Source organism: Salvelinus alpinus, chromosome 3 (assembly GCF_045679555.1).
Source record: "Salvelinus alpinus chromosome 3, SLU_Salpinus.1, whole genome shotgun sequence".
NCBI classification, from domain to species: Eukaryota; Metazoa; Chordata; class Actinopteri; order Salmoniformes; family Salmonidae; genus Salvelinus; species Salvelinus alpinus.
This window is the reverse complement of record NC_092088.1, coordinates 82,992,707-83,005,143: the sequence shown is the minus strand read 5'-3', so window position 1 is coordinate 83,005,143 and position 12,437 is coordinate 82,992,707.

The window sequence follows — 12,437 nt, the reverse complement described above, 5'->3', positions numbered from 1 at the left end:
TCTCATCGTTGTCGGTGATCAGGCCTACCACTGTTTTGTCGTCAGCAAACTTGATGGTGTTGGAGTCATGCTTGACCACACAGTCGTGGGTGAACAGGAGGGGACTAAGCACGCACCCCTGAGGGGCCCACGTATTGAGAATCAGCGTGGAAGATGTGTTGTTACCTACACTTACCACCTGGGGGCGGCCCGTCAGGAAGTCCAGGATCCAGTTGCAGAGGGAGGTGTTTAGTCCCAGGGGTTCTTACCTTAGTGATGAGCTTCGTGGGAACTATGGTGTTGAACGCTGAGCTGTAATCAATGAACAGCATTCTCACATAGGTGTTCCTTTTGTCCAGGTGGGAAAAGGCAGTGTGTAGGGCGATTGAGATTGCATCATCTGTGGATCTATTGAGGCAGTATTGCGAATTGAAGTGGGTGTAGGGTTACCGGCATGATGGTGTTGATGTGAGCCATGACCAGCCTTTCAAAGCACTTCATGGCTACCGACGTGAGTGCTACGGGGCGGTAATCATATAGGCAGGTTACTTTCACTTTCTTGGGCACAGGGACTATGGTGGTCTGTTTAAAACATGTTGGTATTACAGACTTGGTCAGAGAGAGGTTGAAAATGTAAGTGACGAGACTTGCCAATTGGTCCGCGCATTCTTTGTGTACATGTCCTGGTAATCTGTCTGGCCCCGCAGCTTTGTGAATGTTGATCTGTTTCAAATCTTGCTCACATCAGTGACGGAGAGTGTAATCACACAGTCATCCGGAACAGCTGGTGCTCTCATGCTTGCTTCATTGTTGCTTGCTTCGAAGCGAGGATAAAAGGCATTTCGCTCATCTGGTAGGCTAGCATCACTGGGCAGCTCGCGGCTGTGTTTCCCTTTGTAGTCTGTAATATTTTTCAAGCCCTGCTACATCGGACAAGTGTCAGGGCAGCTCGCGGCTGGGTTTCCCTTTGCAGTCCGTAATATTTTTCAAACCCTGCCACATCCGACAAGTGTCAGAGCCGGTGTAGTAAGATTCAATCTTAGTTCTGTATTGGTGCTTTGCCTGTTTGATGGTTTTGGGATTTCTTATAAGCGTCCGGATAAGTGTACCGCATCTTGAAAGCGGCAGCTCTAGCCTTTAGCTTGGTGCTTTTTAGTATATCATAGAACTTACAATGAGTCATTTGGACGAGGCTACTATATAATATGGATGGTCCTATCAGAGGCGATGTTTAACACTTCACATCATTGTCTATATATAGGTCTACTAGCTAATAATAGTAATAATAATAATAAGTCTAATCAATAATGGTGCAGTCATAACCTGACTATTTGGCAACAACCAATATGCCAATCTCACAATTCCAAATTGTGTTAAAACTGTTACATGAAGACAAACTATGTAGGCTATATAGCATAATTAATGTGAAGTGTCACTTCCATAGAAGAACTGTCAGGTATGTTTTTTCTTTGGTCACTCATGTCATAGTACATGTTCATAACCATGAGTAACCCATTAAAACACTCATATCATCATACATGTTCATAACCACGAGTTACTCATTAAAACACTCAAGTCAGCCTGCATAATCGAACCCAGGCTGTAGTGATGCCGTGCCTCAGACCGCTGTGCCACTCGGGAGGCCACATTTGACTGTATTAATTGCCCTCCAAACTATTGTGCAAGGTATGGCCAAGACAACCTCTTGGGATTTTGTTGCATTGCCCTTGTCTTTCTGCCCCTATCTACAAGGTACAATGAGTTTGAATGGATGACCTTCTGAGCAGCCGTTTGGATGGTGTCCTTGATTAGCCTCTGCTCCAGTAGCCTGCAGGTCTGGAGATATAGAAGCATTTCTGAATTAAAAATAGGCTTGAAATATATCTTGTTTAGTCTATAAACACCAATGTAAACCATGCAACTGTCTTTATCAGTTTTTATGATAAGGTGCAGTTGGGCATGGTATTGTCATTAGCGTATTACTGTATTATGTTTTGGTGAGATTGATACCATGCTTACCGACTGGGCACAGAGTGTAATTCAAAGTTAAACCAACAAAATCTTCAACCATGTCATAGGATTTAGGCTTAAAGTTTGTTGAAAAGAAGACAAACATTCCCTAAATTCGTTGATGACTTTATGAAAATCTAATTGTTTTCCCACACCGGTTTAACATCATTACAAGCTAAATTTGACCATAACGGTTTCTTATGGCAGGTCCTTGTACAACATGTCGATGATGGTGTTGTAATCTCTTCAGCGGAGGGCTGGTGCCAAATGACTTTGGTTAAGACAAAACAATTGCATAGAGCTAAATACTGTATATCATCAGTCGCTCCCTCCACCAATGGGGGAACAGAGGTGATTCTGTGTCTTGTCACCATGTCATGACGATAAAGCACTGACTCAGTAAACAGGGAACAGTCCACTCAAAATATGTGCTGTTTTTACAAGTTATGTGTGATGTACAGCAGATAGCCTAGTGATTAAGAGTGTTGGGCCAGTAATCTAAAAGGTTTCTGGTTCGAATCCCTTTGCCAACTAGGTGAAAAATCTGTTGATATGCCCTTGAGCAAGGCACTTAACCCTAACTGCACCTGTAAATTGCTCTGGATAAGAGCTTCTGCTAAATCAGGGTTTCCCAAAGTCGGTCCTGCCCCCCCCGGGTGCATGTTTTGGTTTTTGCCTTTTCATTACACAGCTGACTCAAATAATCAAAGCTTGGTGATGAGTTGGTTATTTGAATCAGCTGTGTAGTGCTAGGGTAAAAAACTAAAAATTTGCATCCAGTGGGGGCCCAAAGACCGACTTGTTAAATATATGTGAGATTGTACAGGTGTGTGTTTGTGACTGAGATCAGATTAATGAGTGAGCCATTTTCTGGCACGAGACCCCAAAACCCTTCAGTGGGCTGAAGAGGAGACTGAGAGCCATGATTATTAATAGCCCCTGGAGCCAGAGGTGTCACTAATGAGGGGGGTTTTAGAGGGTGCATATGTGTCAATGCCCCACTAGAGATTAGGGGTGTCACAATTACCCTCCTTGCCCGGTAACCCACTGACCTTGGGCAAAGATTTACTCAGCATGACAGAGTTTACGGTGTGTGTGTCGTTGTTTTTTTGTGCTCAGAGACCAACGTCAAAGACACACTGCCGTTAAATATTCTGGGTGCCTTAGATACAGAGACTCTATGACAATTATAAAAGAGTAACTAGAGGTATCTTTGCATAGCAGTATAGCAGCTACTTGTATGAAATGAAGAATACACGCAAACGCACGTTGGAGGGGGCCGTGGCTCTTAAGCCTCCGAGACTCTCACAAGCCTAATTTCTTTGCCACTCACATCATCCATACATGAAGCGAGTCATAAGCCACCCAAAACCCTGTCCACGTTCCCCGTTAAACCCACCCCCACCCTCATGGTTACACACTCCCTCCCCCTGATCTCCACACCCAAGGCTTGATGGGACTCGGTGAAGGATAATGGTTGTAGAGTAGTGGGTATCATTGTGATATGTGGGGCACAGAAATAGACCCCTAGCCCCAGATCCTGTGCAGGATGGGTGTGACGGATTAGAGACAAGGTTGTTTTCCTCAGGAGTCCACATGTCCGATGACAGACATGCCATTGGTGTGTTGTTAAACATGCCACTCAGCAGCAGGGGGCAGCTATGTGACATGTATGTGATCTTTGGACTTTCTACTACACTACCGGTCCAAAGTTTTAGAACACCTACTCATTGAAGGGTTTTTCTTTATATTTACTATTTTCTACATTGTAGAATAATAGTGAGGACATCAAAACTATGAAATAACACATATGGAATCACGTAGTAACCAAAAAAGTGTTAAACAAATCAAAATTTATTTTAGATTTGAGATTCTTCAAAGTAGCCACCTTTTGCATTGATGACAGCATTGCACACTATTGGCATTCTGGAATGCATTTAAAATAACAGGTGTGCCTTCTTAAAAGTAATTTGTGGAATTTCTTTCCTTCTTAATGCGTTTGAGACAATCAGTTGTGTTGTGACAAGGTAGGTGTGGTATACAGAAGCCCTATTTGGTAAAAGACCAAGTGAATATTATGGCAAGAACAGCTCAAATAAGCTAAGAGAAACGACAGGCCATCCTTACTTTAAGACATGAAGGTCAGTCTATACGTAAAATGTCAAGAACTTTGAAAGTATATTCAAGTGCAGTCGCAAAAACCATTAGGCGCTATGATGAAACCGGCTCTCATGAGGATCGCCACAGGAATGGAAGACCCAGAGTTACCTCTGCTGCAGAGGATATGTTCATTAGCGTTACCAGCCTCAGAAATTGCAGCCCAAATAAATGCTTCACAGAGTTCAAGTAACAGACACATCTCAACATCAACTGTTCAGAGGAGACTGTGTGAATCAGGCCTTCATGGTCGAATTGCTGCAAAGAAACCCCTACTAAAGGACACAAATAATAAGAAGAGACTTTCTTGGGCCAAGAAACACAAGCAATGGACATTAGACTGGTGGAAATGTGTTCTTTGGTCTGGAGTCAAAATTTGAGTTTTAGTTCCAACCGCCGTGTCTTTGTGAGACGCTGTGTGGGTGAACAGATGATCTCTGCATGTGTATTTCCCACCGTAAAGCATGGAGGAGGAGGTGTTATGGTGTGGGGGTGCTTTGCTGGTGACACTGTCTGTGATTTATTTAGAATTCCATGCACACTTAACTAGCATGGCTACCACAGCATTCTGCAGTGATATGCCATCCCATCTGGTTTGGGCTTAGTGGGACTATCCTTTTTTCAACAGGACAATGACCCAACACACCTCCAGGCTGTGTATTTGACCAAGAAAGAGAGTGATGGAGTGCTGCATCAGATGACCTGGCCTCCACAATCCCCCGACCTCAACCAAATTGAGATGATTTGTGATATGTCGAACCGCAGAGTGAAGGAAAAGCAGCCAACAAGTGCTCTGCATATGTGGGTTCTCCATCAGGAGTGTTGGAAAAGCATTCCAGGTGAAGCTGGTTGAGAGAATTCCAATGCGTGTGCAAAGCTGTCAACAAGGCAAAGGGTAGCTGTTTGAAGAATCTCAAAAATAAACTATATATTTTGATTTGTTGAGCACTTTTTTGGTGTTATTTCATACTTTTGCCGTCTTCACTGTTATTCTACAATGTAGAAAATAGTCAAAATAAAGAAAAACCCTTGAATGAGTAGGTGTTCTAAAAGCAAAGAGCAAAGAGATCATAGGGACATTGTTTTTACAACTGCGTTCAAAATATGAATTCAAATATTTTCAAAGATGCGAAAGATGTTTTGTTGAACAGAATGGTCCTCATTTCACGAGGGCTGAAGCATTACTGATCGTTCGGGTCGTTTCACGAAATGAGTGCCTTTTGAGTCCCTTTGATACTTTAAGTAGAAATTGTGTACCAATATTGAATTTCAAAAGCCTGTTATATTAAATGAAGTGACCTTTAATATAGACCACAATGAATATAAACCCTCTCCTAACCCGGAGCCAATAGTGTGAGCTGAGCCAATAGTGTGCCCTATGGGACTCCCGGTTGTGACACTGGGAGTGAACCCCAGGCTGTAGTGACACCGCAACACTGCAATGCTGTTCCTTAGACCACTCCGCCTCTCAGGAGGCCCTCCATTTTCTGTTGTTTTGTGGTGGAAAACTGAACTGGGCTAGCATAACACGTCAACCCTGTTACCCATAGATAAATGTTTTAACAATTTCAATATTTCTGTGAAGCTTGCATTCAATTGCCACTTCCTGTTGCACACAACAAGCTTCCCTTCCCCATGTCACAAGGGGATTTATGGCTGCTTAAGATTAAATCGTCAACCCTGTTACAGTAAACACTGATACTTTATTTGGCACTTAAATTAGTATTTTTTAAATTTAACCTATTGAGATGGGAAAACATGTTAAAATTGGCAAAGTTACAGTACTCAAAAGGCACCGAATTGGTGGAACGACCCAGTACATACCTCTTTGTGTTACGCAATAAACAGAGCATGACAGGCAAGAAACATGTGCTTTGATATACATGCTGCATGCTCTCAGAGGCTACTGAATAGATGCTGCCAAAATAACCAGTGTTATTATTTATATTGAGGCTGTTTTAACAGCCGTGGTGAAGTAAACATAGGCCTATCTGCCTTTCAGCTGTTGATAAAAGCATTTCTGCTGTCACCCAGCCTATTTCAGGAATGGATCTGTGATGTCTCTGGATGAAGGGAATATAAATGGACACTCTTCAGCTTTGATCATCACCCAACTTTCAAATATGTCTCAGGCAGAGTGGAGCAACAAAAACATATTACTTTAACGCTATCCTTTATGAAACATGTGCATGTGGTATAATAAGTAGAATAGCCTACACTGTAATGGAAAACTGTAAATTCTACCGTAGTTTGGGGTATTATCAACAGTTTTAATACTCTGAAATGTTTTACTGCAGCATAGTGTAAATTGTGATGCATTGTGGGAAAATGCAGCTAAAGAATTGCTGTATTTCGATTGGTACTGTAATTCCAGCCCAGAGAATACAGTACTGTATCTTCTTTTGACCACTAGTGGGTGCATGGTATTGTTATTTGTGGCTCATTAACACATTTTGAGGCATGCCTTGTAAGAGGTTATATTTGTTGCACCCGTGAGTTAGAATTGCTGTACTCCTATGGTGTTATAGTGGCCCATCAATGTGTATATAGAGCAGATTGGAGGAACAGCTAGTCTAAATAATTTTCCATGGTTGAGCATTTAGCCATGTCCTTTAGGTCTGTGCTGTCCTGTAGTCACTGCCAGTATGGAACCTTTGTTAAAACCCCTTAAGGAGCTGCCCCTTTTATTAATTTTTTTCCTAAATGACATACCCAAATCTAACTGCCTGTAGCTCAGGCCCAGGAGTGAGAATATGCATATTCTTGGTACCATTTGAAAGGAAACACGTTGAAGTTTGTGGAAATGTGAAAGGAATGTAGGAAAATATAACACAATAGATCTGGTAAAAGATAATAAAAAGAAAAAAACAACCGTTCTTTTGTATTTTTTTGTACCATCATTTTTTAAATGCAAGAGAAAGGCCATAATGTACACTGCTCAAAAAAATAAAGGGAACACTTAAACAACACAATGTAACTCCAAGTCAATCACACTTCTGTGAAATCAAACTGTCCACTTAGGAAGCAACACTGATTGACAATAAATTTCACATGCTGTTGTGCAAATGGAATAGACAAAAGGTGGAAATTATAGGCAATTAGCAAGACACCCCCCAATAAAGGACTGGTTCTGCAGGTGGTGACCACAGACCACTTCTCAGTTCCTATGCTGTGGCCTGCTGTAGGTCATTTTGCAGGGCTCTGGCAGTGCCCCTCCTTGCACAAAGGCGGAGGTAGCGGTCCTGCTGCTGGGTTGTTGCCCTCCTACGGCCTCCTCCACGTCTCCTGATGTACTGGCCTGTCTCCTGGTAGCGCCTCCATGCTCTGGACACTACGCTGACAGACACAGCAAACCTTCTTGCCACAGCTCGCATTGATGTGCCATCCTGGATGAGCTGCACTACCTGAGCCACTTGTGTGGGTTGTAGACTCCGTCTCATGCTACCAATAGAGTGAAAGCACAGCCAGCATTCAAAAGTGACCAAAACATCAGCCAGGAAGCATAGGAACTGAGAAGTGGTCTGTGGTCACCACCTGCAGAACCAGTCCTTTATTGGGGGGTGTCTTGCTAATTGCCTATAATTTCCACCTTTTGTCTATTCCATTTGCACAACAGCATGTGAAATGTATTGTCAATCAGTGTTGCTTCCTAAGTGAACAGTTTGATTTCACAGAAGTGTGATTGACTTGGAGTTACATTGTGTTTGTTTAAGTGTTCCCTTTATTTTTTTGAGCAGTGTATTATTCCAGCCCAAGTATTATTTAGATTTTGGCCACTAGATGGCAGCAGTGTATGTGCAAGGTTTTAGACTAATCCAATGAACCATTGCGTTTCTGTTCAAAATGTTGTATCAAGACTGCACAAATGTGCCTAATTTGTTTATTAATAACTTGTCATGTTCAAAATTGTGCCCTCTCCTCAAACAATAGCATGGTATTATTTCACTGTAATAGCTACGGTAAATTGGACAGTGTTCTTGTTACTTACAACCTCATGCCTATCGCATTAGCCTACGTTAGCTTAACCGTCCCGTGGACAGGACACCGATCCCGAAGAAGTTTGACCTCTAGAAGTGCAAGTGATATAAAACACCAATATGCATAATGTAATGTGTAAACACTTTACCTAGCAGCCAACCTGCTTCCACCAATCCCTTGTAATTACAGTAAAATACTATGAAATGCAAGCCCCTCCCCTCAATTAATTTCCTTAATTCATTCATTCTGATTACGGTAGCATTTACTTTTTTACAGTATAATACAGTATATTTTACACTATTGTACTGTGTATCATTACACAGTACTTGGTTTGATACTGTGTTTACATTACAATAGATGTACTGTAATATGAAATACAGAATGATATTTGCCACCGAGCTGCCTGTAAGCTACTGTAAAATTCAGAGTAATTACAGTGTACTCATGGTTTTGTTATAAATCTGCAATATCTGCATGATTTGACCATAGGTGGGCTTAGGTACTGTGTGTGGAATTAGCATGCTGATAGTCCAGAATCATATTAACTCTCCTTTAATATTAAACCAGTCAGAGTGCATGACTGACACGTCATTTCCCTTGGCTCACTGCGTCAACCACCTTTTTCATTATTCAATTGATGCCAGTCTTATCTTGGCCAAAGCAGACTGAGGGAGAATGGACATGCAGGATCTCAAGACTGGAGAAAGCCTTCGTTCACTCTCTCCTTCCCTCTTCTCTCTGGCTGCTTTTAAAAGGAAGGCTAATAGTTCCAAAATAGATTGAGAACAGAAAGATGGTATTTAAAGGCCCAGTGCAGTCAAAAAACGTGATTTACCTGTGCTTTATATATATTTCCATACTATGAGGTTGGAAGTTTTTGGTGGGATGGAGTTTTGGCCTGTGTGGTGACATCACTAGTAAATTCTCAGCTGTTTTGGTCCCCTGGCTACCACGCTGTAACAGTGCGCAGCGAACCCATGCGCAGATACTGTGTGTGACTGTGTGAGAGCAAAGTCTGGAATCTCAATATCTGTGGTGCTGCTCATGGTAATGTCATTTGCAGAGTCTACCTTTAATTGTTACCCAGAAATAATTTGATATTGATACAAAAATGGCTGCATTGGACCTTTAAGACTTTGAAACCCCACAGAGATGTGCACTCAGCCAATAGTTTGTGATGGCTGAATGACATGACTACTGTTAAATAGTAGCCTACAGGTTTCTTCACAATGCAGTGGTATAGAATATGAATGAACATGTTTCAGGACGGGTGTCCTGACTCTCTGAGGTCATTAAAGATCCCATGGCACTTATCGTAAGAGTAGGGGTGTTAACCCCGGTGTCCTGGCTAAATTCCCAATCTGGCCCTCAACCATCACGGTCACCTAATAATCCCCAGTTTACAATTGGCTCATTCATCCCCCTCCTCTCCCCTGTAACTATTCCCCAGGTCGTTGCTGCAAATGAGAACGTGTTCTCAGTCAATTTACCTGGTAAAATAACGGTAAAAAATAAATAAAAAAATCCCAAGGAGGAAGGAAATCTTGGTCCCTCTCATATGTAAATATATTGAAAACACACACATATATATATATACACACAGCGGCAAGAAAAAGTATGTGAACCCTTTGGAATTACCTGTACTTCTGGTTCACATCAGGCAATGCTTATTGTGAATAGCAAACTCAAATTTTGTGAGTGTTTTTTAAAGGGCAGGGCAGCTCTAACCAACATCTCCAATCTCATCTCAATGATTGTACTCCAGGTTAGCTGACTCCTATTAGCTTTTGGAGAAGTCATTAGCCTAGGGGTTCACATACTGTTTTCAACCTACACTGAATGTTTAAATTATGTATTGAATTTAGACAAGAAAATACAATCATTTGTGTGTTATTAGCTTAAGCAAACTGGGTTTGTCTGTTGTTGTGACTTAGTTGAAGATCAGATATAATTTTATGACCAATTTATGCAGAAATCCAGATATAGTGGCTTGCGAAAGTATTCACCCCCTTGGCATTTTTCCTAATTTGTTGCCTTACAACCTGGAATTAAAACGGATTTTTTGGGGGGGGTTGTATCATTTGATTTACACAACATGCCTACCACTTTGAAGATGCAAAATAAGATAAAAACATTGAAAACGTGTGTGCATAACTACCCCCCCCCCAAAGTCAATAATTTGTAGAGTCACCTTTTGCAGGAATTACAGCTGCACGTCTCTTGGGGTGTCTCTATACCCTTGGCACATCTAGCCACTGGGATTTGTTGCCCATTCTTCAAGGCAAAACTGCTCCATCTCCTTTAAGATGGATTCCTCTAGTGTACAGCAATCAAAAGTCGTACCACTGGATTGAGGTCTGGGCTTTGACTAGGCCATTCCAAGACATTTAAATGTTTCCCCTTAAGCCACTCAACTGTTTCTTTAGCAGTATGCTTAGGGTCATTGTCCTGCTGGAAGGTGAACTTCCATCCCAGTCTCAAATCTCTGGAAGACTGAAATAGGTTTCACTCAAGAATTTCCCTGTATTTAGCGCCATCCATCATTCCTTCAATTCTGACCAGTTTCCCAGTCCCTGCCGACAAAAACATCCCCACAGCATGATGCTGCCACCACCATGCTTCACTGTAGGGATGGTGTTCTCAGGGTGATGAGAGGTGTTGGGTTTGCGCCAGACATAGCGTTTTCCTTGATGGCCAAAAAGCTACATTTTAGTCTCATCTGAACATAGTACCTTCTTCCATATGTTAGGGGGGTCTTCCACATGGCTTTTTGCAAACGCCAAACATGTTTGCTTATTTTTTTCTTTAAGCTATGGCTTTTTCTGGCCACTCTTCTGTAAATCCCAGCTCTGTGGAGTGTACAGCTTTAAGTGGTGCTATGGACAGATACTCCAATCTCCTTCTGTGGAGCTTTGCAGCTCCTTCAGGGAATCTTGGGTGTCTTTGTTGCCTCTCTGATTAATGCCCTCCTTGCCTGTGAGTTTTGGTGGGTGGCCCACTCTTGGCAGGTTTGTTGTGGTGCCATATTCTTTCCATTTTTATTAATGGATTTAATGGTACTCTATGGCATGTTCAAAGTTTCTGATATGTTTTCATAACCCAACCCTGATCTGTACTTCTCCACAACTTTGTCCCTGACCTGTTTGGAGAGCTCCTTGGTCTTCATGGTGCTGCTTGCTTGGTGGTGCCCCTTGCTTGGTGGTGTTGCAGACTCTGGGGCCTTTCAGAACAGGTGTGTATATATACTAAGATCATTTGACAGATCATGTGACACTTAGATTGCACACAGGTGGACTTAATTTGACTAATTATGTGACTTCTGAAGGTAATTGGTTGCACCAGATCTTATTTAGGGTCTTCATAGCAAAGGGAGTGATTACATTTGCACTCACAACTTTTCTGTTTGATTTGTTAAGAAATGTTTTAAACAAGTTATTTTTTTCATTTCACTTCACCACTTTGGACTATTTTGTGTATGTCCATTACATGAAATCCAAATAAAAATCAATTTAATTTACAGGTTGTAATGCAACAAAATAGGAAAAACAGGAGGCAAGGCAGGATGAATACTTTTGCAAGGCACTGTAGTGGTGACCAATAACCCTTACTGTTTGACCTTCAGTTGCAAACTATACCTACACTGTGTACACAACCTAAGGTAGCCTTTCAAAACTTTTAAACAACACAATTTGTAGTTTACTCAACTCTGGGGCAGGGAAGTTCTGCTTACATAGCCTGCATTATTGAGTGTTCTCAACACGTATGCCAAAGTTGAGTAAACTATAATGAACACAAATATAAACGTAACATGTAAAGTGTTGGTCCCATGTTTCAGGCTATCCTGTGGGATAGCAGAGCACGGGTGATTTTAGGAAATAATACTAGCAAGCCGGGCAGAGAGAGGAATATGTACAAAAATATAAAGTGCATTTGGAAAGTATTCATACCCCATAATCAACCATCATAAAATAACCCATAATGACAAAGCAAAAACTTGTTTTTAGAAATGTATGCGAAAACAGAATGAACTTATTTACATAAATATTCAGACCCTTTGCTATGAGACTTGATATTGAGTTCAGGTGCATCCTGTTTCCAATGATCATCCTTGAGATGTTTCTAAAACTTCATTGGAGTCCACCTGTGGTAAATTCAATTGATTAGACATGATTTGGAAAGGCAGACACCTGTCTAGATAAGGTCCCTCAGTTGACAGTGCATGTCAGAACAGAAACCAAGCCATGAGGTCGAAGGAATTGTCCTGAGAGCTCCAAGACAGGATTGTGTGGAGGCACATATCTGGGGAAGGGTAC